General features: G+C 35.2%; 1 protein-coding gene across 2 annotated transcripts in view; it reads right to left on the reverse strand.

The window, feature by feature from the left end:
* The window catches only part of LOC145247938 (FERRY endosomal RAB5 effector complex subunit 3-like), an 807,792-nt gene that overhangs the window by 232,208 nt on the left and 555,809 nt on the right, over positions 1-19,775 (reverse strand). The gene's annotated exons all lie outside the window — the stretch shown is intronic.

Here is a 19,775-nt window from a genome sequence, read left to right on the forward strand (position 1 = left end):
TTAATGTATATATATATATGTTTATGTATATATATATATATATGTGTGTGTGTGTGTGTGTGTTAATGTATATATATATATATGTTTATGTATATATATATATGTGTATGTATATATACATATATATATACATAAACATATATGTATATATATACATATATATGTTTATGTATAAACATATATGTATATATATATTTATATATATATGTATATATATAGATAGATATATGTTTATGTATATATGTTTATGTATGTATGTTTATATATATATATATATATATATATATTTATGTATATATTCATATATATTCATATCTATATATATATATATATATATATATATATATATATATATATATGAAAGTGAACGTGTCTGTGTATGTCTGTGTACATTTCCCTACGCAATAACTCTGTCAATTTTTAGTCTACAGACTCGAAATTTCATATACAGGGTTTTGGGAAAATCGATGTGATCGGTTTTGGGCCAGAAATTTGGCGATTAAGGGGTCAAACTTCAACGACTTGACCTTTGAGAACTCTACCAAACTCCTCCGACAATTTTGGGTCTACGCACTTGAAATTTTAGATATAGGTTCCTTGGACATTGATCTAACTTTATAACTTAATTTGAGCCCGAAACAATAAATTTTAAGGGGTCATAATAGTGGTCAAAATTTTAAAAAATTGACCACTGCGGTCTATTCCAAATTACTAAGACAATTTCTGATCTAAACATTTGAAATTTTACATAAAGGGTATTCAGAGATAGGGCAAGCTTTTTCATCAGTTTGGGTCGAAAATTTTTCGTTATGAATATATAAATGTATGTATGTATATCTGTTTGCATGTCTGCCTTAAACTTTCAATAGAGGCGACGGATTTTACCAAGATCAGTACCTTTTTAAAGTTCGACCTTTCATACGACAAATATCGAAAAATTGGCTAAAAACATTAATATCTTCCCCTTCAACTAGGCACTGTTCAACAAGGCGGGGGGGGGGTCACTTTTTTCGCCGATATTTTTTGAAAGTTATCCTCTCCTTTAGATTGCCTAGCTTTAATTTTAAAAAAAATGTCGCTTCCGGTTTGGCGCTGGTCGTAACAGCATAAACGTTAGGTTTTTCCCCGTTCTTTTCCTCCTTTGCGGTATGGGTTTTAGTCTGCCTTCCTACTACCACTTTTTTTTTTTTTTTTGCTCAACATACACATCCAAACACCCGGGCAACGCCAGGCTGAAATGCTAGTGTGTGTATATATATATATATATATATATATATATATATATATATATAGTCATCCACATACAGTACTGTTTCGCTGTTTCACAGCTCATCAGTGCGGCTAGACAGGCAACTACCTCAAGCCAGGATTGAAACCCGACCGTTTGTACGGCAGTCAAGGCTCCTAACCATTACGCTATTGGCGGCTGCTTGAACGAGTAGTGAGTTTAATTGAGAAATTTTTGAAAACTTTGAAGTGTCGAACACAATAATAAAATCATTGTTTATTGCTTTTTTTTTTTTGTAAGTCCTATATTTCGCTAATACATAGCCTCATCAGGGTCGAAAGTCCGGTTCGTGAATTTCTTTTTCTTCATTTTGGTGTTATGGCGAAGAGACGAGAATTTACGTGTTAGTCCGGTGGTTTCAAGTGTGTAGTGCTCCAGTTTCGAGCGGGATTTAAAGTAAAAGATGGTTACACACTTTTTGAAGACACTTTTTAAAAGTAAAATTTAATTGAGAAATTTTTGAAAACTTTGAAGTGTCGACCCTGATGAAGTTATGTATTAGCGAAATATAGGACTTACAAAAAAAAAAAGCAATAAACAATGATTTTATCATTGTGTTCGATACTTCAAAGTTTTCAAAAATTTCTCAATTAAATTTTACTTTTAAAAAAGTGTCTTCAGAAAGTGTGACCATCTTTTACTTTATATATATACTAGCAAAGATACCCGTGCTTCGCACGGAGCTTTGTTGCGCACTCGGGTACCAAAATCTGTGGGCACCTTTCCAGTAAGTTGATGTTGTAAGAGCAACGATTGCATAAGGTGATTAACATTTTAACTACCTCTTGTAGTGACTGAAATTCAATCAGGAACTTCACAAAACATTTTCATCAAAAAGGAAGGTTACTTGATGTTACATAGTAAATTTTTCATTGAAGTAATTTTCAACTCTTGCTTAAATTTTATCTTGCACATTCAATACTAAAAACTTACCACAATCAGATCATGTCAGTTTTTCCTCATATCCATTTCTCGAACTTTTCACTGAAGAGCCTCAGGGTAAACTACATTTCTGCTGCTTTGATTTGGAGCCAGAATGTAGAGTTTTTCTGAACTTCCTGTCCGGCTGATGGAGACGTAGAACATACCGTGACTGAAGCAGTCTGATGTCAAGTCTACGCCAATGGTGTTAAATGTCTGACCTTGACTTTTGTTTATGCTCATTGCAAAACACACCTTCACAGGAAATTGGAGTCTCCGGAATTTAAATGGAAGTTCTGAGTCCGATGGAACTAAGGGGATCCTTGGCAGTAGAACGGTTTCGCCTTTGTAGGGACCACAGGAAATGGTGGCCTCAAGTACATTGGTGTGCAATCTGGTGATAACACATCTGGTTCCGTTTGTTGTTTTTAGCGGTTCCAAGGATCGAAGAATCATGATTAGCGATTCAATTTTGAGATTTAAAATGTGTGGAGGCATTCCAGATATCTCCAAAGAGTTTAAAAACTCCACAGGGTAGTGAACAGCTTCATATTCATTAGTAGCCGAATCAACTGACTTGTATTGCTTTGTGTCTCCTGGAAATTCATCCATTATTGAATTGTTCAAATGATTCACATTGCTGTTTAATGGCGAAATAATAGCCCTCTCAGCAAGCCAATCCGGTGATTTTCCATTGTTTTGCAGGTCTGGGTACACTTTGTCTTTCAGTTGCTTCTGATTACCGACACATTTACCAAGCGCAGTTGGAATCTTAATTGTGTCAGGTGAAGAAGTGATAGGAAACTGACCATTACCGATTTGGAGAAGCAATTTTGAGAAGTCTGCTGCAGCTGTGTTATCAGAGATATAGGCTCTCATATTAGTAGTCAGTCTCTTCACTATAACGTGCCTCCAGAGATAGGATTGTTTCAAACTTGCATTGACAATGTTAGCCCTTGTGCCATTTTTAACCACTGGGAGGATTTGACGGAAATCACCGCAAAATAAGGTTGGAATGCCACCCATGGGATTCTTGTTTCCTGTGATGTCTTGCAGTGTTCGGTCAATTGCTTCATAAGCACTCTTGTGCGTCATTGGGGCTTCGTCTACAATGATTGCAGAGGTGTCTCTAATTACATTTGCCAAGGCTGAGTTACCAGTAATTTTGCAAACTGGCTGATCCATTCGATGAGTATCCAAGGGTACTTTAAAAGTGCTGTGAAGAGTGCGGCCACCTTGTAGTAGAGTAGCAGCAATGCCACTGAATGCTGTTGCAAGCACAATCTTTCTCATGGATCTAATCTTTGCAAGGATCAAATTGATTACAAAAGTCTTGCCCGTACCACCTGGAGCATCAAGAAACATTATGTTTTTGTTCATTTCACCTTGTGCTTCCAACATTGCCATGAATGAATTGTAAACTTCTCTTTGAGAATCGGTCAGTTTTTCTTGCATATTTTCTGCTTGTAGGGAAAGTTCTTCAAGATTATAAGTAACTTCACGTTGATACTCTCTCGCGAGTCTTTCATCTCTCCCTTGCGTTGGTGCAGGTAATCCATAGCTTGCCAATGGTTGACCGCACATAAGGAGAACTTTTTCTTCAATTAGACAAAGAGTTTTATTGTAGATGTCCTCATTAAAATCTGCTTCTGGATTGTTAACTTCTTGCCTGTATCTGTGAAGAATGTCTTCAGATATTACATCACGAAAAGCCATCCAGATCTCAAGAGGATTTCTTGGCTCACAGGCTGTTAAAATTATCACAAATAGGCTTCGCAAATTTGAAGGTGATTGAGTGGCACTTGCCTCTCCTACTGCTTGATGCAAGTGATGGTCATTTTCTAGAAGGCCTCGAGCAAGGCACGCTGCTCTGTATGTTTCAAACACCTGACCATTGTATGCTCGCAAATTTTGAAATGAAGTTGGACCAGCAACCTCATTGAGCAACAGGCGTAAGAAATAACACTCCCCTGCTTTTGGACTAATCGTGTAGATTCTCCCAATGCATGGTGCCTTCCATACATCATCATTTTCAGTACCTTCAACTTGTACCCCACGCATTCTTCTCATCCATTTCTTTGTCGATTTGTTCCAAGTGTAAAACTCAGGGACTTCTGCGTATTTGAGACCCCTTGCAAAGTCATCCTCATGGCAGAGTTGAAAAAATGCTGTCAAAGTTGTGGCAGGCGGTGGACCTTGGGCTCGTTCCAGAGCAGTATCAGCTGAGAACATGACACGCTGCCCATTTTCAAGATGAACAGAAAGTTGTACAATTGGGGGGAAATGTTCATAGATGGGATGTTCCAATATCCTCCAGGCCGCCTCTGAACTGCCGACATACCTTGCATTCTGGAACTGCTGGATCTCATCCACAATGTGACTTTGTACTTGGCCTTGTTGGTTAGCTGCTCCATCAGTTCTTTGTAGTTCAAACACTGCTTGATCACATCCTTTATTCACGTATTTGAGGACATATTTGATGCTTTGGATCGAGCTGCAAATTTCTACGTTAATGTGAGCGTTGAACTGCTGAAGGAGGACCTTGTTGTACGGAACAATCCACTGGTTTGTCATTTCTTGATTAACATACCGACCATTTCTCTTCATCCTTATTGTACCAGTCTGGCCTCCATCTTCTGGTTTTCTTCGCCTGTACTTGGGGTAAGAGTCTTGGCCTTGCTCGGTACACTGAAGAAATTCTTTTGGGTATTTTTTGGAACATTTGTTGTCAATCATACATGGACAATTTGGATTAAATGGTCCACAAGGTCCATGCACCATATGTGCCATCACTTTAGCATGAAGATCAGGATCTTCCTCTTTGTCAGGGATCTCTGCAGATATGCAGAGATCCATTTTTTCTGGTAGAAGTTTGTCCTCTGGGGCCTGCCAGGTGAGGATGTGTGCATGCGGCAGTCCTCTTTTTTGATATTCAATACTGTACAGGAAATCCCTCAGCCTGCCAAATCCTCCCTTTTTAATAAATTCAAGTAACTTTTTTAGCTTCTGCCTGAAAACCCTGGCAACAATATCTGGACGATCCTGAGGGTCTTGCCCTTGAAGACAATTTTCTGTAATTTCTGTCCACTTTGGATTTGTTGTGAACGTGATGAAGAGGTCGGCTTGGCCCATTCGCTGAACATATGCCATGGCATCACTTTGACGCTCAAACATGTATCGAGGGCCTCCTGTATAAGTTGCCGGAAGTACAACTCGTTGACCAAACTGTTCTGGATTCCCATCCTCCCTAAGAATTGAATCTCTCAAGTTGCTATAATTGTCAGCTCTCAGGGTCTGTTGCTCACGCCTCAGGAACTGTAAACGTTCTGTTTCAATCTTGCAGTACACATCCACCAGCCATTGTTGAAATAGCCTTCGGTACCAGAGAAAATAGTTTCCAGGCCGAGTCATTAAATGGTACGAATAAAATTGCTGTTGGGTAACTTTTCGCCCATTGGATGCCTTCATGTAGATGTTGTAAGATGGAGAACCATAGGGGTACATTAACGGGTACATTAAAGTATCGTAGAGGGGATGTAGTTCGGAGATCCATTTTAATGTATCATTTCTAAAACGCAAGACAATATCCCGGTTAGCTGTTGGTTCATTCTCCATTAATATTCCAATCTCATACGTTGTTGTTGGAGCATTGAATCGCCGTGGATGCTCTTCTTGCGGCCTTCGGTCTTCCCTTATGACAACTTTATGTTCTACCAAGTGTTCTTCTTCAATCCTCTCCTTTGTTGTTTTCAGCTGACAAATAAAGCTGTTGTTCTCATGTAAAAATTCAGTCAGACTTTGGAGAATGTCTCTATTGAGTCTACTGTCACGTCCCCGATTATGTAGTTCCTCTTCCAGACTATCCAAGAAGTAGACTTGAATAAACTTTGCTGTTTCATCTTCAGGTGGTAAAAGACTCCCAATCTGGTGGCAAACCTGGCTTCGAATTCTAAAAGAAGGATTCCACCCATGTACTGCCGCAATTTTGTGACCAAATGATGTCATTGCAAAACAATTGTTATAACAGCGTAGATTTTGCAGAAAATCTTTAGAGATGGGACCATTGCCGGAGAGCAAATCTTGAAGCAACTGAGGCAGTGGTGGAAAGCTATCAAGCACAACTTTGCCAGAAGAACAACAACAACCAGGGGTTTCTCCTTTAAATTTTACAGCTGAGCAATGTTGACATACTTTGTCCATTTTTCCTATATCAGCTGTAGTGAGAGAGTCATTTTTGTTGTAGAGCAATCCTTTTCTATTGCAGTGTTCTATTTCATGGTGTCTCAAAGCAGTCATTCGTTGTCTAGCTGCCTCGTTTTCTGTCAATTGCTGGGGCAAAGTCATACTCTCTCTCCATGCAGCCTCTCATTGTTGCCCTTGGTATAGGCGAAAGCTTCGTTGGGTTTCCGATTCATTCTGATGTCGTTGAGCCACTCTCAACTGACCTTGTGTACGTCTACTTACCTCATATAATTCATTCGATCGTAATATTGCTTCTCTTTCCAGTGCATATCTTTGCCTTTCTTGAATTTCATCTTGTGATGAATTTAACCGCCTTACAGCATGTCTAGTTCTGTCAGCTTCACGTTGGGTTTCTCTTTCCAAATCTGACAGTCTTGCTCTCCTTTCTCTTTGACGTATCATGTTAAGTTCTAGACGTCTTTCTCTATCTGAATTGTTTTCATTGGAGCGAATTGCAGCAACTCTTAGTTTATTAGCTTCCAATCTTTCCATTCTTTCTTCCTCACTTTCGTTTCTACTTCGTTTGGGTGGCATAATTTCGGTTTTAAACGGAATTGTTTAACGATATTAATGATTGTAAATTAATTAAGCGTAAAGGAAATGTATACTAACTGAAATGGACGAACTATAAATAATATTTCTGAATAGTACAATTATAAACAATTATATTGTACCTATTTACTATGCCTCCCCACGGGACAGAGTTAGACACCACGGTCGTTTTTTAACGTGGAGAAAAGGTACAAAAATAAAAATTGTCTCAGTCGTGAAGGATTTCTCCTCCACCGAAAGAGAACAAGAAAATGAAGTGCAGCATCTGAAGAACAGATACTACACTTTGATCTTGACCAAAAGGAATGAATAAAAGCGACCTACGTGTGACTCATTACTTCCGGGTGTAAACGTCACAATCTAAAAGTAATAATTAAAAAAAAAAAGTAAATGTAAAATAAATGTAATACCAACTTAGGTTAACTAAGTAAACAGTACAATTAAAACAGTTCTATTAAAACAAATAATTACTAAGATCTAGGTAATTGTTAGTCTCATTGTTATGGTTTTAAAGAAAAAAATGTGTAAAAAAAGTTCTGCTTTTGTGAGTACGTGTATTCCTTTTAAATTACATAACCTTTTTATTTCATTAATTATATCTCTTTTAAATTTATATATTTTGTTAGTAAACTGGAAGAAATTCAGTTGAATAAAACCTTGTTCGTGTTCTTTACGTTAAACTCATATTTTTATAAAAGGTTCATCCGGTTTAAAGAAAGCGCTAAGTTTAAATTAGACTGGAAATAACTAATTCAATATATAAATAGAAAAATGAAATAAATATAAGCTTTAAGTCTTAAGATAGTAATAATCAAAATGTAATAAATTATTTGTAGTTCAAATCTATGATAAGACAGGCTTTCGAAATAGGCTCGACCAGAAAGATTAAATTGGAACGAAATTATAATCTCCGTGCCATTTTCAAAACAACCCCACAAAAGTAACGGTATCCTGCAGTTGGTTAAATGACAATGGTTGTAAGAAAAATGTAAAAAAAAATGCGCTTATCTCTTTATTTTGACCTGTTTTATTTAATTAAAAAAACATTGGCTATAACTGGAAGAGAGCGTTATGTTTTGGGGGTTGTTTAAAAAAATAGAATGGAAATAAAGTTAGTTCCGTTTTAATTGTCTTTAATTGCGGCAAGCGCTAACAAAATCGAAAAATCACTGTTTACATTCGAAATGTTAACTTTTATAGGTTTACAGGTTTGCTGACAAGGCTGGGGGTGTTTAATACAATTATTTTACTAAATTGATTTTTTTCATTTAAAAATAAAATTATTTCTTTTTTAATAAAGTTTTATTTTAAAATATTTGTTTTTGTTTATTTATATAAAATTACGATAGTTGAATTGTATTCTTTCAATTATATTGGCAAGTAAAATATAAAAGATTAAAACGGAACGAAATTGAAATTTCCATTACATTTTCAATACAATCCCAAAACATAAAGCTTTCCTCGCCAATGAATTGTTTTGATAATATACGTAAAGTGAAATAAATCGAATATAAAATTAAATGAAAATATATTAAATAATTAAATGTTAAATAGATTTTGTAAATAGTACAGTTGAAATGATTAGAATATTTCCAATATGTAATAAGGTCGAGGTAATTAGTTAAAGAGATTTAATATAATGTGATATGCAAATGAGCATAAGTTATTCGATATGGGGGTGGTCTGTAGACTAGTATATAAAGAAATTAGGCAAAGATTCTTATGTCTCCTATAACAGAAACATCCTAAAATGGGTTCTAATGTTTCTCTACCAGGAGAGATCTACCCTCTTACCTCCTTTATATTTCGTTGATGATGGAGAGCTGTACACACAGACAGAAACACACGAACCCTATTACTTTATAAAAATATATATATTTATATATATATATATATATATATATATATATATATATATATATATATTTTTATATATATAGATGTGTGTGTGTGTGTGTTTATGTATATATTCATATATATATATATATATACTAGCAAAAGTACCCGTCGTTGACTGGGTTCAAAAACAGCCTACAGAAAATCAACTCTGATTTATGAAAGTATGATAGGTTATGAAAAGGAAGGGTTGTAAAGAGATAGCTTTGAATTTGGGGGTATCAAAACCAAAGCAAAATACGATGAAAGTAAAAATAAAATAGATAAACCCCATAATTTATTATGCTATACCTGTTCACACTGAGACACATCACAATATTCTGTGAATCTATATTAAAAAACCTTGTTAAACTTTGTGACATATTTCTATTCTATGGAGGTCAGGTGCGAACGAACACCCCATAATTTTATTATACCATATTTCTTCAAACTGAAACATAATTATCAAAGTGTACTTACGCAGATAGATATGAAAAGTCTTTATTAAAGTTTGTGCCTATTTTCATTCTATGGAGGCCAGGCGCGACACAATTTTATTATACCATCCCTATTTAAGTTAAAACATACTTATCAAAGTATTCTTATGTACATCTATATCAAAAACACTTGTAAACGTTTTTTTTTTTTTATTAATTTTAAATTTTTTTGTTTCCATACTTTGTGGACCAGGCGAGTACGTAGACTCCACAATTTTAATGAATCATCATGCCAGATAAAAAATACCCATTCCTGTGTCTCGATACATCTTCTATCATTATACGTGATCAGTTTTCTATAATAGTCAACCATATAGGAGCCTATTCGCGACCAGACACACACACAGACGTTCAACTTTATATTATAGATATGTATATTTATATACATATATTCATATATATATGTATGATTATGTGTGTGTTTATGTATATGTATGTATATGTGTGTGTGTTTATATATATATATATATATTTTTTTTTTTATATGTTTATATATATATCTTTCTCCCTGTTTTGCTTTTTGTCCGTTCTCAGAAACTACATAGCTGACGTAGCTGAAAATTTGTATGCACCTTTCTTATGATAAGGTGCAGCAAACTAAGTATTATGGTATCCGTTCGATGCACAGTTAGGGATTAATAGGGATTAGTATTTAAGTTCCATTTTTCTCGGAAACTACTGTTCCGATCTGGCTGAAAGTTTGCATAGACATTTGTGATAAGGTGCAACAAACTAACTAATGTTGTAGCCGTTCGATGCACAGTTAGGGATTAGTATTTAAGTTCCATTTTTCTTGGAAATTACTGGGCCGAACTAGTTGAAATTTTGTATGGAACTTTGTAAGGTAGAGCGAATCAAATCTTATAATATCTGTTCAATGTACAGATAGGAATTAATAAGAATTAGTATTCATTTAAAAAATGAAAACAAATATTCAACCATCAATTTGGCATAAAATTAATGAGCTATAACTTTTGCTCGTTTTTGAAAAGAAAAAAAAAAGTCTAGTTAATATATATATATATATATATATTAGTGATGGGACGATTCCAATATTTTTCCCGATTCCAATACAATTACTGATTCAGATTCTTCATAAATCTCTAAGTATTTAACTATAGAGTTGTTATTTTCCCCGATTTCTGTAAAGAAAAAAGAAAAAACACATATAGAATATGCAGATATTTTCCTAAATGTAGATTTACATTTGTGGAGGATGAGCTATCGATTTTAGCTTTACTGGTATTTTAAAATCAATAAATATTTATTTTATCATTATTACCAGGAATGGAAGATTTGGTTTTAAATAATATCAAATAAAATAGACCAAGAATCGTTTTGGCATCGGAAAATAGGCACTAATTTTTTTCGATTCCGATACCGATTCCCCTAAATTTCTTGATTTTTCCGATTCCGATTAATCAGCCCAATACCTATATATATATATATATATATATATATATATATGAGAATTAAAAGAAAAAGAATAAGATGGATTATTTAAGAGTAGACTTATCGGGATAATGCAAAACTCAACAATTGTTTTGGAGCTTATATAGAAATCAATAAAGAAAATGACAATATAAAAACATATACTATCATATATAGGTTTATTCATTTATTCAATAAGGGTGATATATCGATTAAGGGTGTAGGACAAGTAAGAACTCTTTATACCATGGTATTTCAAAGCCTAATGCTTCTCATCCGAAGAGGAGAGATGCAGGATAACATAATAAGGAAACAACGTCTAGCGATAGTTAGATTAGGAGCGAAATAATTGTGCAGTGAAAGATAAAATATTGAGACTGTTTGGGTAAGGAATGAGAGAACTATAGTGGTTTTTGTGATATAGGAGGAGTATAGCTTTTATTATATAATGAAAGTAGGTGTAGAGCATATCTGCCATGGTGGCTCTAACATACGTGTATAATCACCCATATTGTACATGGTACAAGGAGTTTTTACTTACTCTCATCCCTAATTGATGTATCACCTTTATTGAATAAATGAATAAATCTCTCTCTCTCTCTCTCTCTCTCTCTCTCTCTCTCTCTCTCTCTTTATATAGTATATATTTTTGTATTGTCCTTTTCTTACTTTATTGATACTCTCTCTCTCTCTTTCTCTCTCTCTCTCTGTATATATATATATATATATATATATATATATTCTGTAAAAGTCTGAGGAAGCTACAGACGGCCAAAAAAAAAAAACGGCCGAGTAGCTGAAACAAATGTAACTTAACAGAAAGATACGGTAATAAAAAATAAAACGCATATTTGCTCTACAACAGTATTGAGCACTTTCTTCAGTTTTTATTAATTACCATTTCCACTAAACTATATATATATATATATATATATATATATATATATATATAGAGAGAGAGAGAGAGAGAGAGAGAGAGAGAGAGAGAGAGAGAGAAATAAAAAGGAACAAACAGAGTTATGTATTCATCAACTTTTCGTCTTTATTTCGAGATTTCCTCTGGATGGATGAGATTAAGAAAACAAAAACACCGCTACAAAATATTTCAGAAACAGAAAAAGGCGTTGGAAATTCATAAAAGGAGGGGAGCTTGTGTTGTTAAAGAGAGGGGGATTTTTAATAACGTCATATAGTCGTTAATATATTTTTAAAAGATATGAACGCAATGAATATTCTTTCTGGAAAGAATATGTCTGTTAAAATTCAAATATAGGTTTGTAACAGAAATGAAATAAGCGTGTGTTTTCTTATTTAATTTATTGATTGAGATTATATGCATTAATTATTACAAGGGGTGTTTCTATGGTGTGAGAAAGTTAACCTGTGTCTACAATTAAATTATGTTCTTTTAATAAAAGTTTACTTATTAATGGCGCTACATTATAGAAACTTAATATTATATTTATTTCAGTTTTTAATCTTTATTTTTATTTCATTGTTTTACTAATTGTGTAAATGGTTTTCTCGTGGAAAGATGTACCGAATCTATCTGGCAAGTTCCTTTGGAATATATATTTTATTTTTTTTATTTTTATTTTTTTTATCATAGATTTTTCTTGTCTATAAATGTTTATATTTTCCAAGCTGATAGCATAACAGATTTTGCAATTGTTTTCATTTTCAGTTGGTGAGAGGGGAATCTTTCACCTAACCCCCTCTTAAACACACCAAATGGACTTTTATTAAGTACAATACTTAATTTTTTTTTTAATGAAGAGTAGACAATGCATTGTGGATGCGTTATCGGGAGCTCCTGTTACTCTCACTTCTCTTTATTTGTCCCTCAGTCCTCATTTTTTAATGAGTGATTTTTCTGACAAAGGGAGAAGAAAAAGCTGTTTTCTAGGTTGGCAGTATTTTGTGCGAACAGTTGGCAGAGATGGTGGAAATTTTCTGTTTCTATGTCTATCCTTGTAGCCATATCACTAGTAAGGGTGCTGGAGGTAAACGTTTTATCTGGGCTGACACTATCCGCCTGATAGTCAGGTACCCGAACCTTGGATTAACCACTAAGGAGACTGTCCTATCAGCAGGTGCAAAGTACTGGGGCTGCTGTATTGCCATTTGGTGAATGGATTCTGGACCATGCAGTAGCTTCTGGAGGGGCCTCTCGATGCCATATTACTGGGTAATTGTTACGACTTTACATTTTCATGTGCTACAAAAAGAAAAAATTCTTCATTTCTATTTTTCCCTTACTTTCTCTCTCTGCTCTACTTCAGGCATGTCTGTCGACCTAGTCCACAAATTCCAAAACACCATCATGAAAAGTCTCAATAAAAAACACACGATTAAACCCGGATCTCTAACTTCTAACGTAGACCCCCACTACCACATCTCCTTCTCTAACATCAGGGGTCTATGTTCTAACCTTCCAGAGGTTGAAACCCAATTACAGGAGACTAAACCAGACATATTATTTCTAAGGGAAACTGGCATTGGACAGATCATTTCCCTAGATGAGTTCGTAATTAAAGGTTACTCTAATTTAACTTCCAAATCTGACCCCCAAGATCGCCATGGGCATGGAATATGTGCCTATATAAAAGATGGCTTTCCATGTGGTAGGGACATCTCCAGAGAAGATCCTAACTTACCCTATATGTGCTTCTGGGTTGCACTTGCTCAAACTACTGCATTTATATTTGCTCTCTATCGCCCCCACAACAGCGGAGTTACTATCTTTAAAAGCATATCTGAGAAAATTGATCATGCCCTATCTGCTTATCCTTCAGCTAATATTCATGTCTGTGAAGACTTCAATGTTCACAATGTGGAATGGTTAACTCACTCAAACAAGACCGATGATGAGGGGAGGTTCTGTCATGATTTCTCCATTGCGTATAACCTCACTCAGATGGTTCACGAACCCACCTGTGTTCCCGATACTGACGGCCAGTATGCAAGTCTCCTGCACCTCTTTCTCACAACTTGCCCTGAACTGTGTTCAGCTTCTGTTCTGTCTCCACTTGGATCTTCCAACCACTCAGTTGTATCAGTTAAGATAAAAATAAAATATAATAAGTCCCCAGATATACCTCTGCATTGTACAGTATATCGATACTCTATGGCTGACTGGGATAGCTTCCGCACATTTATATCAGATCTACCTCTGTGTTCCATGTTTAAAAAGGATGTGTCCTCGAAAGTATTAGACCTGACAGAATGGTTAATTGTAGGTATAGATCGTTTCATACCCTCAAAAAATTCCAGCAAAAACCTAACAGCCAGGCGTGGTTTTCTCCAGAATGTACTGGTGCCATTGCGCATAGAAATCACATTTTCCATTGCTTCCAACGTAATAGATGTACTGAGACTAAAGCCGCTTTCAGAACTGCCAGCAACCACTGTAAAAAAGTAATAAAGAACGCAAGAGAGTTGTATGCTCAGTCCGTCAAGTCCAAAGTAGCTGAGCAGCAGCTTGGTTCCCACCAGTTTTGGCAAATAGCAAACAGAATCCTGAACAGAAGCGTGTGCTCTATCCCAACTCTCATAAATGGACCTGAGGTAATCTCGTCAGCATCAGACAAAACCAAACTCTTTGCCAAGAACTTTGTAGCTAATTCTAACCTTTGCGACCAAGGCTGCCAACCTCCAATATTTCCTCCTGTATCAGAAAACATGCTATGTGATATACAAATATCTGTACGTGATGTTGCCAAGCTAATCAAAAACCTTGATTCCAGTAAAGCAACCGACCCTGACGTTATTCCAATTATAATACTCAAAAGACTTGCACCAATACTTGCAAAACTCTTTAAACGTTGTCTTAAGGAGAATTGCTTCCCGTCACCCTGGAAAATCTCATCAGTATGCCTCGTATTTAAGAATTAAGGTGATCGCTCATCTCCCTCACAGTACAGGCCAATAAGTCTCCTGTGCGCCAATGAGTAAGTTGCTGGAATCTGTGTTAAATAGAGAAGTAATCAACCATCTTAGCAAAAATAACCTTCTTAGTGAAACGCAATATGTTTCCGTTCTGCTAGATCTACAGCAGATGTGCTTACAGTTATATCTCATAGGATTAGCGAATCACTCGACAGAGGCTACCTTTCTAAGACAATTGCTCTTGACATATCAAAGGCCTTTGATAGGGTATGGCATAAAGGTTTACTTCACAAGATCTTCAGCTACGGTATAGCTGGAAATGTCATCTCAATTATTAAATCATTTCTCTCTGATAGGTTCATAAGAGTAGTGTTTGATGGGCAGAAATCAGAAGCTCTTAGTATTAATGCTGGAGTGTCTCAGGGGTCCATTCTGGGCCCAACTCTCTTCCTGATCTATATTATTCCAAATCACATCCTTACATCATTTGTAGACATCTATGCTGATGACACTACTATCTATGGTAGCACATCTAAGACCGTAAACGACCAAGTTCTCTCTGATTCCCTCTCCTCTGATCTTGAGCAAGTGGTATAATGAGGAAAGAGGTGGTTTGTTACTTTTAATGCATCTAAAACCAAGCTTTTATCTTTACATCATCAATGCTCTGATCCCCATCTGGCATCAATTGAAATGAATGACTCGTCTTGGAGAGGCCTCATGTTTTGACAAGCTTCTGGGCTTGACTTTTACTCCTGATCTTAAATAGAACACAAATCTGTTGCCAAGGCCGCTGGAAAAATGGTTGGATCCTTCTATCGATCCAGCAGATATCTCACTGCTGATGCAATTCTCTATCTATATAAGAGCCAGGTACGTCCAAGGATGGAGTACTGTTGCCATATCTGGGCAGGAGCTCCTAGAAAGGACTTATCCTGCCTTGATAGAGTTCAAAATAGACTTCGTAGCCTTGTGGGGGATGTCCTTTTCTCTTCCCTGCAACCTCTTTCTCATAGAAGAGATGTTGCGAGTTTGTCTCTGCTTTATCATTATTTTCATGGCAAGTGCTCGGCTGAGCTCCATTCTATGGTCTCCCCTCGCCAAACTTTCACAAGAAACACCCGTCTAACAGAAAACACTATCACTAGTTTCCCCCACTCTCTTTCTCTGCTTAAACCTAAACGTAGATTCCATGAACAAAGCTTCTTTCTTAGAACTGCATGCCTATGGAATTGTCTTCTGTTTTCCTGCTTTCCAGCTGACTACAATACGGTTTTCAGGTGTCAAATAGAGACGATTATTAGAAAGTGTAGAAACCATATATATCTTATGTACTAGAAACTACAAGCTTTTTTGGTTGCATATTTCTGTGAGTATATATATATATATATATATATATATATATATAAATGTAAGCGTTGAATTTGCTAATGAACGACTGATTGTGATTTTTTTTTGTTTTTTGTTGGCGTATTCACCCCTCCCCCCTTCCAATGAGAAGGTAATGCCTGGGAGAATGATATTATGACTATATAACAGATACTACACTACCTCTTTTCCTCCATTCTTCCCAACAGAACACTTAAAACACTAAATCCACAAATCCATATATTCTTTGTCCGTACTGTTGGAAAACCATGATTGAAACTTGGGGGACAAGGCAGGCATTGATTGAAGATTTTTTTTTTTAATTTGTGGAGGTTAAAGTCCAATGAGTGTGAAGCACATTCAGGACCATAGTCCTACTAATGAGGCCAACACCAAAGTGTCCCTCAACATCTTTGCATGGCAATGAAACAAAGACTATTGGATATTAATAACTAAGTCATAGACTCATACTTTTATGTACTAAACATAATTGGACTGTAGTAATGTCTATGCAGTTGATTAACGATTCCATGGGTAGCATTTTCGGGGATACACCGTTGTTTAAAAATGCATTTTCATTGGTCTGTCATGCTGAAGTTTGAAATAACATTTTTAGATACGTCCACAGTCTGTCTGTTTGTCGGTTACACTTGAGTTTGAAAAAGAATTTTATTCATTATCTCATATTTAAGTTTGAAATATTATAGTTAGATACGGCCACACATCTGTAGAAGAAGCAGTGTCTGTCCGTCACGCTCAAGTTTCCAATAGGATTTTAGTCAGCTTATCATGTTTTGGGGGGTGGGTGGGGAATCACCCTGTCATAAAAAAAAAAACCACAAATCCCAAATCTATTTTCTTATATGTGTATCAGATTTAAACTTGGTTCATACAGATTTTCAATGTTCATTTTCAGGTTTTTTAATCCCTTCTCCAGACAAAATTCAAGTTTTCCAAAACAAAGTATGGCGCTTCTGTACTATCGGAACGAAATTTCGGAAATCGTAATACTGAATTTCACATGAAAACAATGGTATCTACATGTTCCTCGAATTTTTAAGATGATTATATCCAAAAATTACGAAAATCGATAAGGTAGAAAATTATTTATTAAAGAAAATAGAATTCTAAGAAAACGATCGTATTTGCTTATGTAAGACACAGGAGAGTTCAAAAGGGAGGTATTTTTGTTTGGATTTATTTTATAAAAACAAGATGGCCGCAATTTTTCACTTGCTAACACGATTAAACAATTAAATTAAAGTGCTATTAACAATTAAAGTTGCTTTTTTTTTTCTTTTTTTTTTAGATAATTCAGTAATATTCAGGTAATTTCGACTGCATATTTTAGAAGCTAACATTGTAATTTATTAGAATTGACAAAAAAAATCAGCAGAAAGTATTGTTTTTTTTTATCTGAAAACTCCATTTATCGACTACAACATTTCGTTCTGATAGTGTAAAAGCACCAAAATTTGATATATAAAGAACTAGCAGGGGGTACCTGGTGTTGCCCAGGTGCTTGTGGGTGTGTGCGTTTGAGGGGGGGGTAAAGAAGAACCAAAAGGAAACTTAACCCTGTTTAAATATTTAAAAAAAAAAAAACGATAAAAAACAGTGATTTTAAAAATGGAAAAAGAAGGGGGGGGCTTGGTGACAGGTCAGCTCGAACCCAGAACCTTGAGGCCCATTGGCTGAGCCTGAACACCTGAGCTACAGCGACAGTCAATGTAAGAGTGATTAAAAAGTGAATGTCAAACATCGCAGTTTTTAATGAGGTCAAATCGTTTTACTGCGGGATAGTTAACAGTGACGTTTACAGCTGGTTCGAATCCAGTTTTGATTTTCTTATACAAAAAAGACGAATCTACACGCGGCGATCCGAAAATGTCGAATATTTAACGTTTCAAAGTCGGGCAAATTAAATAGAGAGGCGACTCCCCTTGTTAAGTCGTAGATATTATCATTTAGACGTGATATAAAAAGTTTTAAAAATGAGCGACAGCCTCGAGAATCTGCCGGAAAAAAGCCTTTCTCAGACATACACAAAAAGCGAACATACATACATACACACATTTTCGCTTTTATATATATAGAAGAAGATGATATAATAAGCAAACAAATGAAAATATTTTAAATAATATTTCAAAAATATATTAATATTTTAATTAATTGGTAAATGTGTAGTTTAGTGGTGCAAATTGTTTGACAGACAAAATATGATAGAAAATATCTTCTTTTTCTATAATATAAAAGGCAAAATGTGTGTGTGTGTGTTTGTATGTCTGCCAAAAACTTTCAACACACAACGGATCCTGACGAGATCGGTATAGTTTCGAAGCTCAAAATCTCGGATGACAAATATCAACAAATTGGCCAAAAACATTAATTCCTTCACCGTTTCGGCCGTTTTTTACAAGGAAGGGTCGCTTTTTTTTTTGTCACTGCCAACGTGGCTCAATATCTCTCTCCACTTTTTTCTTTTTCTTCTTTTTCTTTGCTGTGACGTCAACTCCCACCACAGCTTCGTCATTGGCATACGTGAGCTACCTCTGCTGCTACGTATGTATTTGTGTGGCTTTGTACTGAGATATATTATGAGAAAGGAAGATAACTGTTTTTGATAGGATTGGGTGCCCCTTCATGAACTTAGATCTGCCCACCACTTTGTTGTCAACCTCCCCTCTGCATACCAGTGGATCCAAGAAAAGCATTAACTAAAAAGGGTTTGGAACTTTTGAATGAAACAAGCATGATGGGATATATGAAATTAGCTGCAAACTGACCTAAGGATTTTACAGCAAAATAAAACAGATAACTGAATAACGAAGTTAGGAATTTATTAGCAAAAAAATTTTGGTAAAAAAAAAAAGTATATTGTGGCAATTTTTGTATTAACATCAAACAATGAAATATAGGTTTTTTTTTGTTGTTAAAAAAGGGGATGAAGCTAATTAAAAAAGAAAAAAGATTTAGCGATGGAAGATCAGGGAAAATACTCTGATAAAAATAAATAATAAGTAAAAGATCTTACCGCTTTTTCTGTATCAGTCAACCTATTATGGAAGTTATAATTCAACCTAAAGGTTATCGAAGATCAGAGAAGGCAGGCAGGAAAAATAGATAACCGTAATTTGTTTAATATCTGTAAAGATATTAGGATACTAGCAGGACCCATGGAAATTCCACGGAATGAGAAATATATCTAATCAACAAATATGATTTGACAAAGCTGATATTTTTCTGGGTAGTGCAAAAAATTAGTTTTTTTGGCAGTAACACACAGTAAATCTGAGTTTATTAACATTTCTATGAAAATAGTGTCCATTGCAGTATAAATATAGAACTGACCCAAATAAGATAAACCAATAAATACTAATAAATACTCAGAAAGTAATATTGTGCTACGTAGTTCAATACAAATAATAAAGTCACTTTGTAAGAGACAATCTTTAATTTACTCCTTCAGTCCAGCACCTCTTGGTAGACAATAATTTTCTTTTTATTGCCCTGTTTATTTCAAATGTTCCCTTTTTACATAAAGCTTTGTTAATTTCTTTCTTCAGTGCAGAACTGCTACACATCGAAATTACTCACACCATTACAACAATGGTCATATATTATTATATAATGATATTCGAAAGTGAAACTACATCAAAGGGCGGTCATTCTATTATTCTTGTCCAGGGTTGCCAGGTTGGCCTTTTTAAAGC

The sequence above is a fragment of the Euprymna scolopes genome, chromosome 26 (genome assembly GCF_053919585.1).
Source record: "Euprymna scolopes isolate OS-2025 chromosome 26, ASM5391958v1, whole genome shotgun sequence".
Taxonomy (NCBI): domain Eukaryota; kingdom Metazoa; phylum Mollusca; class Cephalopoda; order Sepiida; family Sepiolidae; genus Euprymna; species Euprymna scolopes.